Source organism: Macaca thibetana, chromosome 6 (genome assembly GCF_024542745.1).
Source record: "Macaca thibetana thibetana isolate TM-01 chromosome 6, ASM2454274v1, whole genome shotgun sequence".
In the NCBI taxonomy this organism is placed as follows: Eukaryota; Metazoa; Chordata; class Mammalia; order Primates; family Cercopithecidae; genus Macaca; species Macaca thibetana.
The window spans coordinates 28,392,418-28,419,544 of NC_065583.1; positions in this window are offsets into that span (position 1 = coordinate 28,392,418).

The window sequence follows — 27,127 nt, forward strand, 5'->3', positions numbered from 1 at the left end:
GGTGGCAGTCCAAGTGTAATTCCTGGTTTGTGGATGCTTTTGTAATGTATGTTTTCATTTATTGATGCATGCAACAACAGGCACAAGGGAAAATGTGGTGGCTGCCAGTCTTCACATATGATGGTAATACCAAGAGTTCACCAATTCCATTAGGCTGCTGGGTTTGTTATTGTGTGCAGTCAGATGATAAGCAAAGAGTCCTCGAGAGACTTAATCTTTGCTGTAGCTGCTGAATAATGAGAACATGACCTGAAAACTTCAGTATGCACTGGCCTTGAGCAACAATAATCACATGTATTCCTGGCATTGAGCTAAGAACTTTATGTGCCTATTTTATTTAAGTCTTACAAGAACCATATAATGTTGATATTACTGTTATTCACATTTTATGGATTAAGAGTACTAGGTAGAGAGGTTAAATAACATGGCTGATCTATGTGTCTGGTGAGTGTTGTGACTGGTGAACCATGATTTGAGCCCTGGTTTGTTTGACCACAGTATCTTTACTCTCAAAAACCAACTGAATTGTTTCCTGAGTGCACACTAATGTATCCCATGCAACAGGATTGCTTAACCCATCTGGCACGTACGGCAAAGAAATATCTGATACAGAAAGAAGGCTGGTGGTTTTACCAGTGTTATGCAGTAAATCAGCAAAGAAGCAGAACTAGAATAAGGTTCCCCATGTTCCCTGTGTACAGGTCAATAGCTTTTCCAGTTCCCATGTTCTGTAATTTAAGCATCACTATTTCTCTGTGTGTTCTCCATGACAACTGGATGTCTTTTAGTCATCCCTCTCATAACTCAATGCTGATACAATTTGTACCTCATTTATACTTACTTATCCTACATGTTCACTTAGATTCTCCCCTTCCCTCTTGGCCCAGTGGTCCTGAGTATGTACTCTAGTTATTCTCATTTAAATTTTTTTTCAAGCCATTTATCCTGGACATTAGATATGATTCAGTGGAAACTTTGGGGCAAAATACAACCCCATCTTGCCTATCTCATTGCAAAGTGGAAGATTGTTTGCTCACTCTTTTCTAATTTAAATAATTATCAATGAGCCCCAAAATGAACTTTTCAGGGATTTCATCACATGGCCAAAAAATGACAACTTGAGTCAGACAAAGATTGCAATCAGTACACTTGCTAATCTTGTTCAGACATGGAGTAAACCTGGACTACTAAGATTTAGTGACTTTGTAATCACATCTTCCAAAGCAAAGCAACTACTCAAATTAAAATAATTGCTTTGTTATTACCTCCTGGAAACATAATGTAATTCATTTCTATCAGTGTCTCATGGAAGATAGAATGCCAATCCCTCCCCAATTTGGGGTTACTAGATAAGCTAATACATTAGCTATCATGTTGATAACCAATAATATCTTAAATGTTTTGGTCAGTGAGTAGAAAAAATGAATTCCAAGTAAGAATAAGAACTTTATATCCACTTTATTTCCCATCAAACTTAAATCAAAATAAAATGCCTTCCATCTCCATCTAGATTTTCTTATTGGGTTTAAATTACTCCAACCAACACTGATGCTTCCCTGTTTACACTTATTATTTATGATAGAGACTATAGACTGTATTAACCATAGGATTTGGAGACTGGCAATCCTGTAGAAGAGTGGTTTCCAAATTTTAGTCCAAGAATGGGTATTAGTGCATGATGTTTTCACTAGTTTATAACAGGATGAACGAATCTATCTGCACAGAGTATACACTGTCAAAGTTACCATTCCCTGCTCTCCTTGGTGGGATCCCCACTGAGACTCATCTGCTTCTTCACCACAGCGTTTCTACCACCAGATACAGCATGGCACAGAGCAAGCATTCAGCACATGTTTTTCAGAATAAACGAATAAATGAAGTGTCCTGTTTTAGAAAGAGCTATTTCTATTCTGTGATTAAGTCCTTTTTTGGGTGTTTAATTTTTTTTTTTTTTTTTTTTTTGAGACAGAGTCTCACTCTCTTGCCCAGGCTGGAGTGCAATGGCATGATCTCAGCTCACTGCAACCTCCATCTCCCAGGTACAAACGATTCTCATGCCTCAGCCTCCCAGATAGCTGGAATTACAGATGTGTGCCACCGTGCCTGGCTAAGTTCTGTATTTTTAGTAGAGATGAGGTTTCACTATATTGGTCAGGCTGGTCACGAACTCCTGAGCTCAGATGATCTGCCCACCTTGGCCTCTCAAAGTGCTGGAATTACAGGCATAAGCCACTGTGCCCAGCCTATATCTTTTTTTAAAAAAAGAGTAAATAATGGCGATAGAAGCAATTTTTAATGCCCTTAATTTGTCAAAAAATAGTACTAAGCATCATATCTTCACCACCTAAATTTGTTTTTTTAATTTGACTGGATTGAGAACATAATAATCTGGAAATCACTGGTCTAATCTAATTCTCCTATTTTAAAATGAAGAATTGCTGCTCAGAGAGAAGAAATAATTTGCCTAAAATCCCATAACTGCTGGATTATTATCTTTTCACCTATGCTCCTTTTTATTTTATAAACTATGTTATGTTATTTATTTGCATACTTATTTATTGTGCTTTTCTAGATTATTATTGTCTCAGAAACAATACCGTAAGCTCCTTGAGACCGTGGATCACGCCTCTTGTTTTGTAGGCATACTAATGCCAATTGTCCGGGATGCTGTCCATGGTCCTGAACTTCTGCCATGTAGTCTGAGCCAAGGGGATACAGACACAAGTAAGGATCTCCTATTAACTGTCATACTTGTTTTGGAGTATAAATAGAGACAAGAAAAAGGATCCCTGGACTTGACATGTAAACCAAATGAAAATCTGTTATCTGATCACTTCCACGTAGGGCAAAAAATTGATTTATAACATATCAATCACTTCAGAGACATTGATAAGTAAACAGAGATTTCACCTTGAATTATGTATTCTGAGACCAGGTCTGAGAAGGTGATTGATATCTCCTGCCTTCCCAACCCTCGAGATACAAACAAACTGAAAAAGATTAAGAAGAGAGACACTTTCTGCATCTCGTTGAACATTATAATATTGTAAGGAAGGACCACATTTCTATTAAGTCAAAAATAAATTATATATATCTAAACACACACACAAAATGAACTTTAATAATGATTCAATAAAAATAAATAGATCTAATAAGAAATATCGTAATGTGGTTTTGTCCAGGCATTTTCTATAGATGCTTGACAAGAAAAAATAAAAAAAGGTCTTTCTTTAACTGTTCCCTGTTATACTTTTTGCAACTTTCTACTTTACCTATTTTACTTATTAGTAAAAAATCTAATAAGTGATATTATTGAAAGTTCCTTTTATACTACTTGGTCAGAGTGCTCACTCTTACTGAAATTGACCTGATCTACTAAGGACTGTTCTGTTCCTGTCTGGTTCTAATTACAATTATGTTTTATTTTTGCTTCTAACTTCAGTTGTCATTGTTTATATAAGTTTGTGCCTGTTTCTTGCAAAAAATAAACTTCTTTTAAATAGAATTAAACTAGGGAGAGCTTCCTCTTTTCTCTTTTATATTTTATGAATTTATACACTTGTATGCATTAATTGTGCAACTTAAAAATAAATTTTAAAAATTAAGATCCAATCTCCTAAAAGACCATGTCCACATATATTCTGCTTGGTTCTATATTTGCCCACATCAACAAAACTAATTAAAATAAATAAAAGCTGATTATACTTGGGAAAAATTTTACTGCATTTTTTCTTTGAGACGGAATTTCTTTCTTGTTGCCCAGGCTGGAGTGCAACGGTGCTATCTCGGCTCACCGCAACCTCCACCTTCTGGGTTCAAGCGATTCTCCTGCCTCAGCCTCCCAAGTAGCTGAGATTACAGGTGCCTGCTACCATGCCCAGCTATGCATTTTTAAATTATTTATATACTTGGGACATATACTGGAACAAACATAGCTTTAAATGTTAGCCACAGATAGATAATAAAGAATGAAGCAAGATGGCATCTTGGTCTGTCCTGCAAAATGCCAATAAACCAAAAGTGTGGAGGAGTGGATAATTTGGGCATGGCAGCTCTGAGGAGACATATTCAGTATTAGTGTTCCAATCAAACACTTGGCTGTGAGCCGTTGGATGTTACTTGTCTTCCTCCTACTGAAGAATATCAACTGAGGAGAGTCTGTTCTTAATAAGAAAAAGAAAAAAGGAAAGATAATAGAGAAGCAAGCAATCTTCTGAAATTGCCTTGATGCTACTTTAGTTGCTCGCAGTGCAGTCATAGCCTCAGGGGGTGAAGTCATCCAGTAATGTTGCTACCATTTGGGGGCACAGTGCCCCATCACAGGTCTGCTCAGAGAGGTTTATTAATTGCTAGGAGAATGGCAAATTTTTTTGTGTATACTCTGTAACAATGGACCAAATGGAGTGGGTCCAGCCCACTCATACACTTTATTGACTTGTTCTCTTAAGATTTATTTGACTTTATAGACAGATTGAGATGCAAGTGTGTGTCTGTGTATGTATGTGTGTGTGTGCATGTTTGTAGTGGACACGGGGCAGATTTATCAGAAGAATGCAATGCTAAGACAAAAATTTCTGGAGATTTTTAGGCTGGTGAAATTTAGAAAGGGTTAAGTTTTAATTTCTATCCATTATTACATTTGCACAGCACATTTCCATTTACAAAGTGATTTCACATTGCAATCTATAATTTGATTCTAACAAGATCAAATTACTAAGACAGAAATAATTATCTTTTTTTAAAATGATGAAACAAACGTTAAGTGAGGTTACACTAGTTGCCTAAGGTCACATTGTTGCCAACTGGCATAACCAGGTCTCTAACACCTATTAACACAGTGTTCTCTCTCTATTCCCACATTTGCTAACCAGTAACCACATAATAAGTAATCTGTTTGCCTTTATGGTAACTTAAATTCTGAATGTACCAAATAGCTGTGAAATCTGGTTTATCCTTTAAATGATGAGGACATTTCTTTTCCTGGTGTAAAAAGAAAATGTTCTCATAAATTTGCAATAATATACTGCTGACATTCAAATTGTCATCACAAAGATTATCTCATTTAAATTGCAGAATAATTCTTTGAGATAAATAGGAAAGACAGAGTTTGTCACAGTTTAGTGTCCGTAGCAGTTCATTTCTTAAACATAAGAAGGGCCTCATTAGCCCATCAAGGTCTTTCTAACCTTGAAGAATTTCTCCAGACTGCTTATTTTCCTCCAACCATGACTTTACCCTAGATATCTTTCTGTTTTTTGTTTTCTCCATATCTTGCTGCTTGAAAATCCTATCCTTACTCCCAGTGCTTGGCATCTCTACTTGAAACTTGACAGAAAATTACACATACCGAATCATTTGGAAAAAAAAATAGACACTTAAACGCATTTGAAAGGCAGAGAAACAGGCCCACAAGTTAAATGACTTACTCAGAAACTGCCTGTAACTCCTGACTAATGTAAGTGCTGACGATTTACCATTATGGAGACCAATCGTGAGGTCTCCCACACCAGAACTGACTGCTACAGCAAGCATATTAACCCATACTTCCTTGGCATACTTCTTCCAGATCAAATAAGGAGGCATTATCTTTGGCACAGTGATTTTAGGGGTTGTCACATTTCCCTAAATATCGGTTGCAGTGGTTGACTTATAGCTGGAATTCATTTGATAAACACTCCACTTACTTCCTTCATTATCTCCATCTAATGCCATTGGGAGGGGTAACATATGAAATCTCTTTAACCACTATCCCATTGGCATAAACTAAATTTTCAGTACCTTCAGGAATAGGAAGGAGGACAGAGAACATGAGAATAGATTATGAGGAAAAGGAGGGCTCAATAATAATCACAGTAATACCTACTTTTATGTTCTAGGTGCTGTTACACAACTCTACATACATTTACCATCTATTCTTCAAAAGAGTTTCATGATTCCTAATGTAATCTGGAGAGACAATTAACTCATATAGATGAAATATTTTTTTCAAGGCCATAGTGCCTGAAGCAGATTTTTGTTTGTTTTGATACATCCAAGATCATGCCTTTCTACTATACTCTTCTGCTTCAGGCAAGATATCTTCAAAGAATCCAGAAAAGGTAGACATACTTTTTAATGCAAAAATTAACCATAGAGCTTGCTGATATTCCAATAGAAAAGACACACCTGCCTTATTTCTGTGTAGGTCCATATCTGTTCCATACCAGTGCCCTGGGGCCTAGAGTTTTACTTATGTACAATACTTTTTAACTATGCTATGTTGGTCTGAGACCTGCAGAATTTGGGTTATTACTCAGCAATTTTTTACAAGAGAGATCAATAAGGATTGTTTTTCCACTAAGTTGAAGTCAGCAAGGAACTGAAGACTATCACTGCAGCCCAGAGCAATTAGTTCTGGAAGTAGTTCAACCCACATCTTCCTTGGGGCCAGGCCTCAGTCAGTGTAAAAAGGCAGAAATGAGTCAATGATTTTCCGGGATCCCTAGTTGTTTCCTTTATCTTTCTTAGACATAAGCCTTTCACTTCTCCTTTGAGGACCAGGTTGTAAGTCATTGTACTCTGCCATGCACTTTTTTTTTTTTTTTTTTTTTTGCCACTTTTATACATGTGTAAAGAAAGGTGAGGTTTTTGAGGAAATGAATATCAGACATTGCTCAGTATGTTGGAGAGGCATTTGGACTTGGATTTAGGGTTAAAGGCATTTCCTGTACGTTTGAAAGCTTATCCCAAAGAAGGAAGTGTGATGGTGGAAAGAGTCTCAAATGAGAATCAGGAGCACATGGGTTCTGGGCTGAATTCAGACGCTGAGCTGCACTATGGCTACAAAAAGCCACATTGAGTGACTTCACGCTTCATTCAATAATTCAGTGTGCCTGTAGATCCAAATTCCAGTGCTCAATCCAGCCCTGTAGAAGACAAAGCTTCACTATTGTTGGAGTGCCCACAAGAGTCTCTTCCCAGGCTCTTGGCCTTTTAAGAATAAGTGGAAAAATTTGACACATAGAGGGATCATCCTTAGAACTTCCATCAAGGACAAATTTTTATGGATTGGGAAGTGTGGAATGATTGCTAATGGATACAGGGTTTAATTCATGTGAATGATGAAAATATTCTAATATTGATTATGGTGATGTAAAACTGTGAATATACTAAAATTATCAAATTGTAAACTTTATATGGATAAATTACATAGCATGTGAATTATATCTAAATAAAGTTATTTTTCCTTTAGGAAAAAAGTATTAGAGATTGTAATCTAGCTTTCTTCAGTGTCTCAGCCCATCTTCTTGTCAGCTTTTATCTTGAGAAATTTGTGCCTTTTATGAAAAGAAATACTTCTCCTAAAATAAAGGCAATTATATTCTTCCCACAAGATATTCAGGGTGAGGGTGCACAGTGGGCTTTCTGTCTGTGCAGCTGAAAAGCTAAATAACCATGTACATATTTTTTGATATAACATTTATTCTAATTTTCTAGATGCAAATTAGAAATGATTTAAAAACTAAGAACCCTCCTCCATAAATAACTACCTTTGCCCAGGAAAGATAGTTATTTGATCTTTGGGGATAAGTGTTGCAGTCTTTGGTTCTCTTTATAACTACTAACCTTACTTTGAATGAATACCTTCAATCTTCACCTTAGGGTGAATAGACTGATCATATCTGATTCCTATATTATGATGCATGTGATGATTTTATAGTTTTGAAATTCTTAAAGATGGAGAAGGTGTTGAAAATTGAAGAACTGGAAATAGAGGAGAACAGATTAAGGAAGAAAAAGGAGAAAGAAAATGAAATGGTTGAAAAAAGGAAACAATAGTAACAGCATTAAGACCAGACCCCTTAGATTAAAATATTCCTTGTAGGCCAGGCGCTGTAGCTCATGCGTCTAATCCCAGCACTTTGGGAGGCCAAGGAGGGCGGATAACCTCAGCTAAGGAGTTGGAGACCAGTCTGGCCAATATACTCCATCTGTATTAAAAAATACAAAAATTAGCTGGGCATGGTGGCACGCATCTGTAGTCCGAGCTACCCGGAAGACTGAGGCAGGAGAATCCCTTGAACCCAGGAGGCAGAGGTTGCAAGTGAGCCGAGATTGCGCCACCGCACTCCAGCCTGGGGGACAAAGCAAGACACAGTCATATATATATATATATGACTGTGTCGTGTGTGTGTGTGTGTATATATATATATAAACACACAGATATATTCCTTTTCTACAGAGAAGCAACATGTTCTCCTTCCTCGACAGCTTAGGTGACTCAGCACCAGACAAGGTGTGGGGAACAGTTGTATGGGAGATCTACCATTGCCCAACTGCCCTGCCCCTCCCAACCTGGAAGATTCTTTGTGGAATAGCCTCTCCACAAACTCCACTTGTAAAGTTCCTGTAGAAGCAGCCATGTTTTCACATGACCCTTCCTAGGCAACCTGGGCTATTATTCAGGAGTGAGAACATGTCCAATCTATAAAAAGGAGTCCCTTCCTTAGGATTTCTGGGATCTAATAAGTTTTTCTCACCAATTGAGTAAGTCAAGTTCAAAATAGTCCGCAATATTTTTTGACATCTAGGTATCCAAAGGAAACTTTGAACAGATTTTAAAAATAATTTCAACTTTTACTTTAGATTCAGGGGATACATGTACAAGAATATTTTCAGTTGTTAGTTGTAAAAAGGTTGATGTTATTTGCTCAGTGGGTAGTTATTGCATACTCCATGGAATTGGAAAAAAAAAAAACAACAGCTAAAAATCCCTCTACAGCTATTGAGAAGTTATTATTACTTGAATTGATTTATAATAGTCAAAATCACACACAATAAATCAATAATTGACTCTTACACAGCAATTCTCACTTTACTTCCCTGCTAAGCACATGATGCTGCCTTGAATTTTTCTTCTGTTCATTTAATTTTTTTTTTTTTTTTTGAGATGAGGCTCTCTCTGTCACCCAGGCTGGAGTGTAGTGGTACAGTCATGGCCCACTGCAGCCTCTACCTCCTGGGCTCGATCAATCCTCTTCCCTCAGCCTCGTGAGGAGCTGGGACTATAGGCCAACACCATATCTGGCTAATTTTTTTGTTTTGTTTTGTTTTGTTTTTGTTTTGTTTTTGGAGAATGAGTGCAAGGTTTTATTGTGTGAAAGTAGCTCTCAGCAGATAGGGGAGCCAGATGGGAAATGGTTTTCCCTTGGAGTCCAGCTGTTCAGTGGCCTAGGCTCTCCTCAGACAGCCCTGGCCAAACTTCATCTAATTCTGTGGGTTGGTGGCCTGCTGGAAAGCTGGTGCCTGTCAGTGGGTTCCTCTGGAGGTCCAGCCGCCTGTGTGTTCCTCCACCGATGGGCTTTTCTCGACGATGTGTTCCTCACAATGTCCAACCGCTGGTGTGGCTGCCTGCTAGGGTCTCGGGGGTTTTTATAGGCACAGGATGGGGACGTGGTGGGCACAAAGGCAGGAGTGCCTGTTCTCACCTAGATCAGTGGGGGTGGAGCCCTAGCCAGGGACCACGCCTTCCTCTACCCAGTATTTCCCTTTCCCCCTTCTATATCATTTAAAGGGACCACACTCTTCCAATCCCAGCACTTCCGTATCACTACCAAGGACATTCTTTCCAGAACTAGAACAAATATTAATATTTAAAAACTCATTTGGAACCAAAAAGGATGCCTGAATAGTGAAGGCAATCCTAAGCAAAAATAACAAAGCTTGAGACATCATATTACTCGACTTCAAACTATACTACACTGCTACAATGCACAAAACAATATGGCCCTGGTACAAAAATAGATATAGAGACCAATGGAAGAGAACAGATAGTACAAAAATAAGGCTGCATGCCTACAGCCATCTGATCTTTGACAAACTTGACAAAAACAAGCAATGGGGGAAGGATAAGTAATGCTGGAATAACTGACTAGCCACATGCAGAAAATTAAAACAGGACCCCTTCCTTACACCATATAGAAAAATCAACTCAAGATGGATTAAAGACTTAAATGTAAATCCCAATTTTTGTAGAGATGGGTCTCACTGTTACCCAGGCTGGTCTCGAGCTCTGGACCTCAAGCGATTCTTCTGCCTCAGCCTCCCAAAGCATTGGGATTACAGGTGGGAGCCACTGTGCCCTGCCTGCCTTAAATTTTTAAAATTTCATTATGAAATGTTCAAAGTGATATAATAGTAGAGCATTAATATCAGGGATAAGATTAATTCTTGCCTGCTTTGCTACTTTTTGGAAAGGGAGAGTATGTCGCTATTACTACTGATATTTCAGGGTCAAAATTACAGCTATTGCTAGCCAAATATTTTTGACATAGAAGGAGCTATCTGAAGTAGAGGAAAGCCTAGGGCCTTGTTCTACCTCCAACTCTGCTCCTAACTAGCTGTGTGAACTCAGCCAAAACCTTTCCCCAACTAAGCCTTCATTTCTCCAATTGTCAAATTATGGTATTAGATAAACTTTACGTCTTAAATCTAAATATAACATGTATCACTTAAACCATAGCATTAAGCCAGATGAAACTAAAATATCAACACTATTCTATGAATTACTTTATTAAAACAGTTTACAATTTGGGTTCAGGGGAACTCGTGTATAAATGTCAGACCTGCCATGTTTTAGTCTTTACTAAGTCATGTAGATGAGCTAAAGCTCAGTTTTTCTCAAGTCGAAAGAGAGTATAAGTTAGTATAATAATATCTACTCTATCTTGCAAAGTTCTTATAGAGTGAGATGGAATGTTGCATGGGAATATAGGTATACTTTTATGGTTTTTTATTGCAGTAAAAATGGTAGAAATGGTAGCTAAGTAATTGTGAGACCAGTGTATGTTTATTGAGCACTTAGTATATGTCATATGTATATTGAACACTTAGTATATGTCACACACTGCCTTGACCACTCTACATGTACTGTTCCAATTCATCCTCGTAACAATTTTTTTTTGGAAAGTTACTTTAATTTCTTCATTTTGCAGCTAAAGTAACAGACTCAAAAAGTTTAAGTTACTTGCTCAGTGACATAGTTAATAAATGGTGGCACTAAGATGCAAACCTCAGGCAATCTGACTCAAGCATGAGTTTTACCCACTGTGTTATATTGATTTATTTCTCCACAAAATAGGTTCAGATTTATATGTGAAGTTTTTACTTCCAGCAATGTTCTTGTTTGAAACCAAGATTTCTGCTAAGAACACCAGAAAAGCTATACCCCAAAAATCTGTTTAAAGATATTAGAGAGCTACTAAGGCAGTGAACAATCAAGGAGCTCAGATCCCAGACAAAAGAAGAACTCAGAGATGTAAAGGTAGCATTCAGCACCATTTTCTTTTTGAGGCATCGGCCAATTCGAAAACTGCAGCTGAAAGACTAAAATAAGCTGAGTCAAACTTTTGACAGTTTCATGGAGCTGGGGGACACAAGTTGTACTGTAAAGCTCATCAACAGTAGGGGCCCTGCTATTTAACTGTGACCTCACTTTAATAGTAAGAGTGAACTGGAAGTAGATTAGCCCTCAAAAGAAACTGAAGTTGCTCTCTAAATAAACCTAATCCCTGATCGTATTAAGATGATGTGGTCCTCCTCAAACTACCTATTATAAGCAAAAGCAAATATCTTAAGGCAGATGACATCATCCAAAGCCTCAAAGATCCTTTGTGATTTTTCCATATACAATAAAAATCATAAACTGAGTAAAAAATTACTGCATATCAGACATTGATCAATTACTGTGAGAATATAACAGAACTACAAGATATCCAGATATAGGAGCTATGAATTTAATGTTACTATAACTAATACAGTAGTTACCACTTATCCATGGAAGATAGGTTTCAAGAGCCTCAATGAATGGCTGAAAACTCAGTACCAATCCTATATAGACTATGTTTTTTTCTACATATACATACCTATGATAAAGTTTAATTTATAAATTAGGTACTATAAGAGATTAACAGTGATAACTAATAATAAAATAGAACAATTATAACAATATACTCTAATATTTTCTTTTTTGCAATTTCACAGATAAGATATTCATTCTTATAGATCTTAGCAACCTCAGCATAATTTTTTTTCTTATTAAGTTAAAAGTTTCCACCCTTTCACTTCAAGGAAGCACATTATGGCTTCTCTTTGGCATATCCAAATTGCCAGGATCGCTAGTCTTGTGATTTGGGCATTGTTAAGTAAAGTAAGAGTTATTTGAACATGAGCACTGAGATACTGTGACAGTCCATCTGATAACTGAGATGGCCAGGAAGTGACTAACAGGCAGCTGATGTCTATAGCATAAATATGCTGGGAAAAGGGATGATTCATGTCCTGAGCAGGTTAGAGCAGCATGGCATGAGACTTCAGTGCACTACTCAGAATGTTGTGCAATTTAAAATTTGTGAATTGTTTATGTCTGGAATTTCTCATTTAATAATTTCGGACTGCAGTTGACCATAGGTAACTGAAACTACAGAAATTAAATTTGCAGATAAGATGAAACTACTATATGCTCAAGACATTAAAAGATGAAACAAGTGATTTTCATAGGAAATGGATATTTATAACAAGGAATAAAATAGAAATTCCAGAACTAAAACTTATAATATCTCAAATTAATAACTCACTAGATAGGTTTAACAGTATATTTGTTAGAAAGCAAAACTAGAATAGTCAGAAGAAAACATTCAGCTTGAAACATAGACAAAAGAATGAAAATACAGAAAGAATGCAAGGGACGTGCTCTTTTAAAAAGATTTAACTTGCCTTACTAGGTTGGGGAAGTTCTCCTGGATGATATCCTGAAGAGTGTTTTCCAACTTGATTCCATTTTCCCCCTCACTTTCAGGCACCCCAATCAGACATAGATTTGGTCTTTTCACATAATCCCATACTTCTCGAAGGCTTTGTTCATTTCTTTTTCCTCTTTTTTCTTTAGACTTCTCTTCTTGCTTTGTTTCATTCATTTGATCCTCAATCGCTGATACTCTTTCTTCCAGTTGATCAAGTTGGTTACTGAAGCTTGTGCATTTGTCACATATTTCTTGTGTCATGGTTTTTATCTCTGTCAGTCCGTTTATGGCCTTCTCTGCATTGATTACTCTAGTTGTCCATTCTTCCATTCTTTTTTCAAGATTTTTAGTTTCTTTGCGCTGGGTATGTAATTCCTCCTTTAGCTCTGAGAAGTTTGATGGACTGGGCAGGCCAACATTCAAATTCAGGAAATACACAGAACACCACAAAGATACTCCTTGAGAAGAGCAACTCCAAGACACGTAATTGTCAGATTCACCAAAGTTGAAATGAAAGAAAAACTGTTAAGGGCAGCCAGAGAGAAAGGTCGGGTTACCCATAAAGGGAAGCCCATCAGACTAACAGCAGATCTCTCGGCAGAAACTCTACAAGCCAGAAGAGAGTGGGGGCCAATATTCAACATTCTTAAAGAAAAGATTTTTCAACCCAGAATTTCATATCCAGCCAAACTAAGTTTCATAAGTGAAGGAGAAATAAAATCCTTTACAGACAAGCAAATGCTTAGAGATTTTATCACCACCAGGCCTGCCCTACAAGAGATCCTGAAGGAAGCACTAAACATGGAAAGGAACAACCGGTACCAGCCATTGCAAAAACATGCCAAAATGTAAAGACCGTTGATGCTAGGAAGAAACTGCATCAACTAACAAGCAAAATAACCAGCTAATATCATAATGACAGGATCAAGTTCACACATAACAATATTAACCTTAAATGTAAATGGACTAAATCGTCCAATTAAAAGACACAGACTGGCAAATTGGATAAAGAGTCAAGACTCATCAGTTTGCTGTATTCAGGAGACCCATCTCACCTGCAGAGACACACATAGGCTCAAAATAAAGGGATGGAGGAAGATCTATTAAGCAAATAGAGAACAAAAAAAAGCAGGGGTTGCAATCCTAGTCTCTGATAAAACAGACTTTAAACCATCAAAGATTAAAAGAGACAAAGAAGGCCATTACATAATGGTAAAGGGATCAATTCAACAGGAAGAGCTAACTATCCTAAATATATATGCACCCAATACAGGAGCACCCAGATTCATAAAGCAAGTCCTTAGAGATGGGGAGGGGGGAGGGGGGAAGATTGCATTGGGAGTTATACGTGATGTAAATGACGAGGTGATGGGTGCTGATGAGTTGATGGGTGCAGCACCCCAACATGGCACAAGTATACATATGTAACAAACCTGCACATTGTGCACATGTACCCTAGAACTTAAAGTATAATAATTAAAAAAATAAATAAAAAATAAGAAAATTAAAAAATTTTAAAAAAGATTTAAGTTGGGTATAATTGAAGTCCTAGAAGGAGGGAAGAGAAAGAATAGGGAAGAAGGAGGTCTTTAAGAGACAATGATTTAGAGTTTTTCTAACTAAATAATTGTATATGTGGACTTTTTTCAATCTTGACACTAAATTACAAATAAAAGTTTATAGTTTGGAGTTATTTTTATTTACTGTAGCTGGGAGAGACTGTTGCGATAATAAAAATGTGAATCCATCTTGAAATAGTAGTTGAAAAAATATGAACATTTAGGGATATTGCACGTGAAAAACAGAATGGACCATTGATTATGTGAAATTTGTTGGAATGAATGAGAAATTTCAAGAAAAAAGAAAGAAATTTGGGTTCAGAACCCTTCCCTCCTCATATCTTTGGAGAACAGGAAGGTCATGGGTTTAGGATCAAAAGATTATGAATTTAGGCTTTCTTCTTAATTGTTTAATTCAGCTTCTCTGAGCCTCAGCTAAAAATAGGAATGATAATGCATTCCTCTTTTTTTTTCTTTTTTCTTTCTTTTCTTTCTTTTTTTTTTTTTTTGAGTCGGAGTCTCACTCTGTCACCTAGGCTGGAGTGCAATGGTGCGATCTCGGCTCACTGCAACCTCCGCCTCCTGGGTTCAAGTTATTCTTCTGCCTCAGCCTCCCGAGTAGCTGGGATTACAGGCACCCACCACCATGCCCAGCTAAATTTTGTATTTTTAGTAGGGACGGGGTTTCACCAGGTTGGCCAGGCTGGTCTCTCTCCTGACCTCAGGTGATCCACCTGCCTCGGCCTCCCAAAGGGCTGGGATTACAGGCATGAGCCACTGTTCCCCACCTGATAATAAATTCATTATTGAGCTTTTATGATGGCTAACAGAAAGTTTTGGTGATGACAATGTATACAGATAATTGGCTTAATGACTGCCACATTCAGGGTGCTCCATTAATGTTAGTCTGGCCTCTCCCCTTTTTAAATTTCTATGTTAACGATGAAATTTGATTCTGACTTCTGTGCAGGATTTCTTATGCTCTGGTCAAGGTAGCAATGGTCTTTTGCTGAGCAGAACCATAAATAAGAAATTACAAATTGTTCAGGTGCAGAAAAGTTTTATTATCAATATCGCTGTGAAAATTCAGTTGCCCAGATGTTTGGAGAAAAAAGACAAGGTAGATATTTAGAATTTACAGATACTTCTGGAAAATCTAGAGTCCTAATCAGTAGAAAAGGAATCAAGTAATAGATAAATCTCTCAGTCTTCAAGAACACTTACCAATATTCAGAGGAATATTTTGAGGATCCCTCCCATGTGCCCATTTCTGGTGAGATGGTTTTATTCCATTGATGGGTTTTGGATTCTATTTCAATTTCATCACTAGGGCTCTTTCTTTTTCCCTAATAGTAGGTTATTTGATGATTCTTTTATTCCTGTTTCTCTTTGGTGGCATAATCTCAAAATTAGCACCTGTATAAAATAAGGGAAGGAAATGGGATTGGCCAGAGAGGGAAATTGAGCTCTGAAGCAGATCCAGTGACATCACTGGGCCACCCCACAGGAAACCCTTACTGGATTTCTTATTTTCTACCTTATCAACCGACCCAAAACATGATATTAAATAACACTCACTGAGCAGTTTCTACCCAAGTATACCAAAAGCAAAGTATGTGTGCATGTGTGTTGGGGAGGTGTGTGTAGGGGGGGGAATGTGACTAATATCTATCCTGGTGTCAACCAAGGTCTTCCCATTGCCTACACTATACTTCCAAAGATCTCAAACCCTTCTAATAAATGTCCTTCCACTATATTTATATTGTTGTGAGGGCTGTCTGAAGGTTTAAAATATAGAAAGCTTTTAATAACTATTAGTTATTATAATGATGATTTTGATGGTAATAATAGTGGCCAGTATTTTCCAGCAGAAGTTTCGGACACTTTGTACGGTAAATAAAATAAAGTTATTTCTATCAATGGGGAAATGCATGATGCATGCTAAAGAGATACTAGAGGTTGAAATTTCAATAAGATTTTAGAAAGAAGCAATTAATTCATGACTGACTACTAGCTCTACCACAGATAATTTAGAAGAGGAGACAACTCTATCTTTGATCATGGAGATAAGTTTTCCAGAATGCATTCATATTCCCACTCTTTGGGACAAAAACTCTCCCTCTTCCAAACTACTAAAGCCAGGGAGCTTGCCCCCACGGAGATGATGAGAGAAGGTCATTCTCTGTGTTCTCAAGTGAGAGACATTCTGTCTAGCTCTGACAACTTTCAGTACACTGTGTATCTTAAAGAGAAGAGTCAAGATTATAAACTTTGGTCTGTATTTTCTTGGTTCTCCAAATTAATATGTGCCACAGGGACATAATTCTATAGACAAGTTCCATAGTATTTGGAAATAAAAACCAAGGCATCCTTGTTAGAAGTTTGAAAGGCTAGAGTAATGTGGCTTGGCTTAGGCCATTGATAAGATTAGCAACAGATGGCAAATGTGCTGTCCAGTTTCCCCTGCAAGGAGGACTTGTGGTCTGGGCTACTGGGATTGTGTCAGCTATAGAGGGTCACTTCACCCAAAGTAATGTTCTTCCCGGACGGCCTACATCCATGGTCTGATCAAGGTTGGTATAAAAACCTGGCCATTTCTGGATATGGTGGGATAATTCTGATGGGCCAAATGAAGTTCTTGAGTTCCCCAGGGAGCTGGCCAAGGATATCATCATATCTGCTTCAGAGCTTAACTTACCTCTCTGTTAATCCTGATTCCTTCCCTTGTCTTTCCCTTGTGTTAATTCTAAGGGCACTCCCCAATAAAATATCCTGTACATTAAACTGTTTCTGAGTCTGCTTCCCAGAAAACCCAACCTGTGACAGATTTATATTGCATGGAGTGGTAGAAAAAACAATGGACTTGAAGAATAAAAGTTACGAGTTCCAGTGCTATCTGTGTCACTTACCTATGTGACCTTGAGGTTAGGCATCTCACATCTCTCTCTCTCTCTCTCTCTCTCTCTCTCTCTGTGTGTGTATGTGTGTGTGTGTGTGGTAGGCCTCTCTCTCTCTCTCTCTCAGTGTGTGTGTGTCTGTGTGTATGTGTATAAAAATAGCTGCTTCATATAAAAAATGAAAGAATTGTGTTGAAAGTACTATAAAGATGAAAGATTGTACCATAATTTGTAAACCTCAAAGCATAATGAGGATGATAATTGTGAAACCCTCATTGGATATTTCTTTAACCTCTGAGCAAGCCCTTGCAGGTTATTGTTCCTGTATTAATATGTAAGCACAAATACTAACATGTTACTCTCTTGGATGCTCTAGAAAACAGATTTGGAAGGAGCTCTTACATAGCCACTGAGGCTGGAAAATACAGGAATATGTGATTCTCTCAAAATGAATAGGCATAAATATAACTTGTTAAAAAAAATAGATGGCTGAGCATTTATTGTAATTATCTACATTTGTATTCATGAAGCACAATTTCATACTCTTTCATCTCAAATTTGAGATTTCTATGAGAGAGGAATGCAGAGAGCTACTGTATGATATTTAGTTTGAATTGTATGGTGTTTTCATTTTCTTCCAGAGAGAAGTGTTAATGTTTCATATTTTGAAGATGCCACAAAGAACAAAACCAGGCAGTATTTGAAGAATTGGGTAAACATGCACCTTATAGCTCTATCTATAACAGAATCAGAAATCACAAAGTCCAATTTCAACGCAGAAAACTAGACATTTATGTCTGGTTTCAAGGAGCCTATGACTGTGTCCATATATAAAAAACAACAAGAAAGTGTCCACCAATTAAACAGACTTGCAAGTCTCAAGCATTCCTTTATGTTTACTCATCCTCCCATAATAATTCAATGTACATTGTAGAATGCCAGATAAAAGTAGTATTCATCCTTTTTTGTTCAATGTTGTATTCCCAGAGTTTGGCATAATAGTTGGTATGGGGTCAGTGCTCAAAAGTATTTGTTGAATTAGTGCATGAATAAATGAATAAAAGCATTGTTCTAGGTTGTCTGAGAGCTGAAATGAATCAGAGAGAGATCATAGATACACATTTCCTACCTATTTCTCTACGAAATGCCCCCTCATCTGCTCAGGCTGTAAATATTGCTAGTTGTCAAGGTTTCCACTCTCTAGACTCTACATAGGCAATTTCATCAAACTCAGTTTTTTTCTTTTTAAAAGAATGAATTGGAAGTGTACATTCAAAAAAATACACAGATCATAAGTTATCACTATCATAGATCTGTACAAGATGAATACACTCATAAAACTGGCCATCAGGGTATGGAATATTACAAGCAGCCCCAAAGCCTCCATCAAGCCCAGTCTCGGTCATTATTCCCTATCTTTCACAATGATTTTGGTTTTCACAAGAATTTAGTTTTACCTGTTTTAGAACTTTATACAAATGGAAACACATAATGTATATGTTCATGTCTGTCTTCTTTCACTCAATATTATATCTGAGAGATTCATTCATTTTGTTGGGTATAGTAATGGTTACCTCATTTTCACTTCTGAATATTACCCATTCTATGAATATAACAGAATATGGAATATATTTATCCATTCTACTGTTGATGGGCATTTGGCACTTGTGTTGTTTCCAGCTTTGGCTACTAGGATTGTTGTTGCTTTGAATAATTCTGCATACCCTTTGGTGGACATAGTTACCATTTTGTTGAGCATGTATTTAGAAGTATAATAGGGTATGCATTTTTCAATTTAAATGTATATTACCAAAGCATTCTCCAAAGTAGTTGTATTGGTTCAGCAATGTATAAGAGTTCCAACTGCTCCACCTCCCTGATTTTTGTCCTTTTAATTTCAGCCTTTCTGGTGGATGTGTAATGGTATCTCACAGAGGTTTTAGTTTGCATTTTCTTAATAAATAATAAAATTGAGCTCCTTTTCATGCTTATTGGTAATTTGGATATCCTTTTTAGTGAACTGTTCTTTTTTTGGTCATTTTTCTATTTTTCATTGATTTTAAGTAGTTTTAGTGTATTCTGGTTGTGAGTCCTTGTAATATAAATGTGTTGCAAAGATATTCTCCAAATTTGTGGCTTGATTTTTACTCTTTTTATCATGAATTTTATTTTGTTTTGTTTTATTTATTTATTTTTGATGAGTGACATTCTTAAATTTGAAATAGTTCTTCATGAGAGACCTTTTTCCTCTTGAGGTTATTAAGATAATCTTCTATGATATCTTCTAAAGCTTTATTGTTTTACACCTTCTGTTTAGATCAACATTCTACCTAGAATTAATTTTTCCATATAGCATGAAATAGAAATTAAGAAGTATTTTTTCCACATGGATATCCGATTGATCTAGCATAATTTATTGAAAAGCCCATAATTTCCCTACTTCATTGTAGTGTCCTCCATTGTAGTGTCTTCCATCTTTGTCATCGAGCAAGTAACCATATGCATAAGAGCCTGTTTCTGGACTTACTATTTTATTCCACTTGTCTCTTTATTTCTATTTTTGTGCTAATACAGTATGCTTATAGTTACAGTTACTTATAACAAATTATGAAACTTATAGTCAATTGTCCAACTTTCTTCGTTCAATATATGGTACTGGCTGTTCTTATCCCTTTGAGTTTTCATATTATTTTAGAATCAGTCTATGACTTTTCTTTCTCTCATTTTCTCTTTCTCTGTTTCTCATTCACACAGGAACCTTCAGCAAAGTTGACTAAATATTTGAAAACCAATAAATGCAACTTAACACACTACCAGAAAAAGAAGAAAAATACAAGTATATATTTTCACTCTATATACCCTTTGAATTCCACAATACATTATTCTTAATGTTCTTATTATTTTATTGTTATTAATCGTGTTTATTATTGTTGTTACTTTCTATTTTCATTGCTCATTGCATTTCCATGTTTACATCTAGTATTATATATTTTTCTCCTGAGGAATTCTTATGTACACATATATTCTTATCAGTCTCGACCACTTTGCAATCTTGCCTATTCATTGACATCTTCCTTCTTCTTGAATTACTCTCTGCTTTTGTTTCCATTACTTAACTGATTTTCTTTGTTCTACAATGGCCCTACTTTCTGTAAGTTCATATAAATGGAAACACACAATGTACATTTTTGTGTCTGGTGTCTTTCACTCAGCATTATGTCTGTGAGGTTCATTCATTTTTGGGGGTATAGTAATGATGACTTCCTTCTCATTTCTGGCTATTACCCATTGTATGAATGTAATACAATATATTTATAGCACAGTATATTATATGTATGGGTAACACATATATTCTTACCAGTCTTGAGCACTTTGCAATATTGCCCATTCATTGACGGCTTCCATCTTCTTGAATTGCTCTCTACTTTTGTTTCCATGACTCAACTCTCTTCTGATTTTCTTCTGATTTTCTTCATTCTTCACTGGCCCATTTTCTCTGTCCTTTGTTGCCTCATTTTCCTCTGCCTGACTCTTAAATGTTAATGCTTCACAGGGCTCTGTTCTGCTAGCCTCACTGTCTTCACCCTGGATTGCAAATGCTCAAGTAGAAAGACAAGTCCCTTAGGGAAGCAGAGGAAAAAACTCTTGGTGGAAGAGGATGGGTCATGGAGTTTATCTTTTTTTTTTTTTTTTTTTTTTTTTTTTTTTTTTAAGAAGAAATGTGTTACATAAGAGTCAGTAATACTGCTTTTCACTTCTTACTAGTGATTGGGTGAAGCTACTTATTTCTATGCTTCAAATAACTCAAATGCTGACTCCTAAACCTCCTGAACTTCCTCAGAACTTTTATCTGCACCTCAGAATTGTATATCTAAATATTAAGTGGGTGGTCACATTTAAATGTCTCAAAAATACCAAACAATCAACATATCCCAAGATAAACTTATAATTCAGCCCTATTCTATCTTACTGTATACTGTGTCTCTTTGAATGGTATTATACCATCTCTGACCAACTGCTCAAGCCAAAAAACTAGGAGTCCTCTATGTTTCCTTCTTGTCAATACCCAGCTCAGATGTTACATCCTCCCATCTGCTTCTTTCAGGAATTTCAGTTGCATTGTGTATGTGAAATGTTGTATATATTATGCCACTGTATTCCATGTTTTTGTCATGTCTATCCTGTCTACCTGACTGTGAGTTTTACTCAATGGCAGATACTGTGTCTTATTCACTTTTGAGCACCCAGCACCTAGCATGGCACATTATTTGTAAATACATATATTATTAATATTATTAACTTGCATTATTATGACCTACCAGAACTTTTAAAATAAGCACATATATTAACAGATCTGCACATCTCAAGGTTAAGTGGAATAAGTGTTGTGGAAGTAGAATAGATGTATTACTGAGGTGCTCACCAGAAGGACAAAATTGCGGTGGGGAGGGTGGGTAGGGAACATCAAGAAAATCTTTGTCAAGCAAGTGGCAGATATGATAGGACCACTGAACATGGCAGGGGGATATTCTAAACTGCTACTAACTATTGGTGTCTCCTGGAACAAATTGTATAACATGTAGAACCCTCAGTTTTCTCATATGTAAAATGGGGGTCATTATAGATTTTTATTGAGCTTATATAATTAAATGAGATGTACATGTAAACTACGTAGGAAAGTGCCTAGCACACAATAACCACTGAAGAAATGTTAGTTGTTACTGTTAATAAAAGAAAAACTCAAGCATTGGCACAGTCAGGAAAGTACATGGCGCAAGTAAAGGACAGCACATCTGTGTAGTTTGAAGAAATAGACATGAAGGAGAGTATTGAAATTTTAGGCTATCAAATGAAGAGAGATTTAATTCATAGAAAACATTAAATGCTCTCTCCTAAGTAGACTGAAACCTGAAATATGCAATCATCTGAATTATAGAACTTAATTAAAAGAAGTAGGGCCAGAGGAGGCATATAGCCAGCAAGTAGGCTTTACTACCTCAATTATGTGCCCATGTCAGACCATACTAATTAATACCACACCCAGATGTGGCTTCAAATTCTCAATAAACTGGCCTGGCAGGCAGTGCTAATCAATCAGCAATGTACTTGCTATCTCTGAGTAGTAAGTGTCTCTGAGGCTCCATTTAATTGTCCATGTTCAGACATAGCCAGATTCATGGTAGACACTAGACAATTACTAACCAAACGATATAAGAACAAGGTAAAAAATAATTGTCAGTTAAAAAGCACATTTTCAGTCTATACAGGGACATTTTCAGGATGTTCTTTTATCGCTTGCATTAGTATAACCCATCAGAGCTTTTAAAGGATGTTCGTGATCTTATTTTGTGATCTTATTTCAACCTCAGAACAGCCCACAGGGTTTGGAACAAAACGCTTAGAATTCACTACGCCATAACTGAAATGACGCTGAGTGATACCCTCGAAATTTCCGGAGTGAATTAATAATGTTAGCACCAAATTTAAAACCCTTGCCTTGGACACCTAATAACAGAGACGGAGGAACTGGGGCTGATTTTACTGAATAGGTTTTGCCCTCTACCTCAGTTTGCCAGTGTGAATTCAATTTCTAATCCATTAATAATCATAAGACCTATTATAACTACATTTTATTTGCTTTCATTACAATTCCCTTTTAGTTTATTTAGCTCAGATATTGAGCTCAAGAAGTGATCTTTGAAAAGAATAGATGTTTAATTAATTGCGGGTTCCCTCCTATCTCTTGTCTAGGATACCTGCGAAATGCTGAATTAATTGATCCCCAGGAGGCCAGTAATAGGAGAATAACGACTCTTCATCAACCTCAGCCATACACTGACAACATCAGTTTAGGAGTTGGCAATTTATATCTTTTACTCCCTTGGATCTTCTCATCTTGTTTTCTGGATTCTCATCAGGAGACAGGCACAGAATTATCCTGTATGTTTGTTAATTAAGACATGGTGATGTGGCATCATTAGAAAGGCACAATCAAATTGGAACAAATCATGTTCCAAGGGAAGAAATAGAAATGAAAAGCTGTGTGTTCAGTTACTGAGCTTCAGAAGTGATCTTTGAAGAGAATCAATGCTTAATTAATTGTAGATTCTTTTCTATTTCTTGTTTAGAGTACTAGTGCCCTAGATGGGTTTGAAAAGTTGTGTTTTAAACTCGCCATACTAACTAAATCCATAAAAAGCGTAACTCTAAACTGAACAAAGGTCAATAGTTTTCTTTACTGCAGGACTCAGAACTCTTATGTCTACAGGTGGGTTATATAGTACACAGTGCCTCTTGTCTTTTTCATACATTTTGATTGCTGATTGCATTTTAATTCATTTCTATTTTATGGTAAAATTTATCTTTTCTTTCTTTTTTCTTTACATGTGAAAAGCTTCTCTCTAAAATTAGACTAGCTTCTTGAAATAATCGATTTCTTTTGTAGAAAGAAACTAGAGAAGTAATTGATTTATTTGGCAGGTCCCATACTACCCAATGTAGTATTGGATTATGTTATTAATTTCATGTTTCAGATGTGGAAATTCACTGAGGGTAAGAGAACAGAGTGAGATATTTTAGGGTTTCTCGTATCTGCCCAAAGACTCTGTCTATACTGACTTGTCTCAGTTTTTCTGTCTGTGAAATGGGGATAATAACAATACCTACTTAGAGTTCTTTTTTTAATGATGACTACTTGAATTAATTCATATTCAATAAAGATTATATATTTTATTAAATGCAGTTTAACACATAAAAGAAAATAGAATACATTATGACTACCCAGCAGATAACTCTTGCAACTTAAGTCTTTAGCTAAGTTGTCTAAAGTCCAACAACTGTACTTTTGTCCCCAGTTTATCAGAAATATGAGCTGCTCTTTCTCTTGATGACTTCCAAGTAGTTCAGCAAGCCACTAGAAGAGAGAACAGCTTGACTGTGGAAAACATTCTATTCCAAGATATTGGACTATAATGGGATTCAACCCTAAATTTACTGTGTTCTAATCTGACAAGCTCTGTTCCTGCTTTTTATGACCTTCCTGTAGAAATAAATTTTTTTTTCTAATTTAGTACTGTGGGGTGGGGAGGAAGAATATGATCAATTTTAGTGTGTCTTAGCTTTACTACTTTTGTATACAAGGAAAAACCAAGCGGAAGTTTAAAAGAAGGTAATGGAAAAAATATCAAATTAACACAAAGTCGTTATTACAAGGTCCCAAGTGTTTGGATATTTTGGATTTTGAGTTATGAGTGGTAAAGAATAAAAATAGGATCTGAAATCAGAGAACCAAGATTCCAATGCTGGTGAGGCCATTGTTTTGTTGTATGTGACAGTACAGTTTTGTTTTCCCATCTGAAAATAGGTGCAATAGTAGCATTTACCCCCACAGGATTGTAATAAGGGTAAAATGAAATAATGTGTGGGAACGCATCCAGTAAACATTCTCCATTGTCATTAGAAATGAAGGACTAGTGTTATAGTCAGTCACTCAGAAAAATGTGACACTCTCAGTTGCTCTAGCCTATTATTCAGATGGAACATAAAGCAATATGCTCAATCTACAAAAACATAACCTGAGAGCACACAAAATAAGGACCAATTACCTGCACCGTAAATGCCTCCACATCTTTTATTTTTGTTGTTTTTTACTTTTCTACATATTTCCCTTGAAGATAACAAAACCTTCCTCAGCATAAAAACTTTTTTTAAAATGGCATGACAATGAAGAATGTTGAAAAAAGCTTAGACTGAACACAATTGTTGCTTCTTGAGGATCAATTGCAAATAATGATTAAACTAACAAGAAAGTTATAGTCAAGCTGTGGAAAACAGCCTTTGATTTGCAAGAACTAATTAAATTTTTCTAACTTTGGAGTACTGAATGAAGGCTTATGTAGAGAGTGGTTAAGAACACTGACTTTGGTTTCAGACTAAGGCTCAGTTTGCAAGTCTGGCACTTGTAAGCTGCAAAAATGTGAACAAATATGTCAGCTCTCTTAGCCTCAGTGTCCTCATCAGAAAAATGGGAATATTAGTTTGCATGGGGTATAATGAGGAGTGAGTGAGATAACACATCTCTAGATGCTATTGTACCCATTTGCAGATGAGAAAACAAATGTATACTGTCACACACAACAAAACAACATCCTCGCTAGCGTTGGAATCGTGGTTCTCTGATTTCAAATCCTATTATTATTTTACTTCTCTGCTCATAACTCCAATCCCCAGAACTTATCAAACATCCAATCTATTTTGAGTATTATTTTCCTTACCGTTGTACCTAGGGTATATTATACTTTACTGTACTATTATCTAGGGAAGCAGATATCCAGAATTCTTTCTGTATCCATTACCTCTGCCTAAGCTCTAGAAATTTACAGAATGTAACTGCTGGCTAGGGCATTAAAGACCATCTAGTTCCATACCATCTTTTCTTAGAAGGGCCCCTAATGATTTAATTAACTGTCCATGGAATCTAGATGTTCTGTCTAGAGTCCAGATCTCTATACTATCTGCCCCTAAGTTCTCCATCCTCTTCCAATCCTGGAAGGACATCTGACAACACAATTGACAGGAATGGACCTGTGGATATGAAGAGTTCAAAGGTAGCTGAGAGGAAATTTAACCTGTGAGGGGGAGAACTTGAAATAAGTTTAAATTTAAATCAGGCAAGAAACATGCCCTGGTGCTCTTTTCAAAAATGCCTATAGCCAAAGACAATCACTTGCAGCTAAAGGAAATGTTGGGTTAAATGAATTAAAAGTTGTTCGTGCCAAGGTAGAACACACTTGCTAACAGTGAGAGACCCATTTAATGAATATCGACTAAGATATAGATTAAGGCACAATAAAGTTCTGCATTTGACAGATTTTTACTACTCTGCATTTCAAGTTTGTATAAAAAGCTAATAATTTTTTTTTGATAGACTATTCTTCTCAAATGCATTTAATCAGTGACAAGAACAACAAAAAGTCTTCATTCAATGCCTTAGCCTTTACAGTTCCTAGGTATGCTTTTTCTGTGTTTAAAATAAAATGGATCTTTGCAGAAAGGGTTCAGCGAACCAGAGCAATGCCTTGAATATGGGTCAGCATTCAGAAATGTCAGAACTGGCAGTGTCCTTAAAGACAACACTAGAGGTCATTTTAAATACAGGAAACCAAGACACCAATGTTATTTATAGCTGAAAATTAAGTTCTCCAGAAATGCTTCACAAGCTTCCAGCTTATAAAGTGTATGCTTGGGAAGTAAAATAGGTGTTCATCTACTTCTTAAGATTATGATTAAAGGATCTCATCTATAGCGTCCTCAAATATGTGACTTCAATGTTTAAAACTCCAGTGTTCTTTGTGTCAGACATTACTTTTGCCATGCAAAGGACTCATGGTCACATGCCATTATTGCCATGCAGTGCAAATATATTTAATGGGGGGAAATGTAGAAGTAATAGAGTGAATGCAGTCTCTTGAACTCTCATTTCCCAACAAATGGGTCAGGCATAGCTTTTTATTTTTTATTTTTTATAGACATCGTGGTCAACAACCTAAAACAGAGAGGAGGAGATGGCATATGCTCTACGTAATTATGTGTACAGAGCAGGGAACATGTATGAGACTATTTCAATAGTTTGCTAGAGCAGTCTTGTATTGCATCAGAGAAGCCAATTATGTTTGTTTCTTCCCAGCAGTGCTTTCAGTGACTTTACGTTGTTAGCCTGATACGGGCCACAGTGAGAATATTGATACCTCAGAATCGGCACACCACAAATCAGGGAATTTTTCTTTTTTTTGAGGGCTCATTTATTACCACACCACTGCATCTGCATAACAATGGAAGCTTTCTGGTAGAAGAGTTCCCTGTTGCAATGAGAAAGATGGGAGATAACCTACAC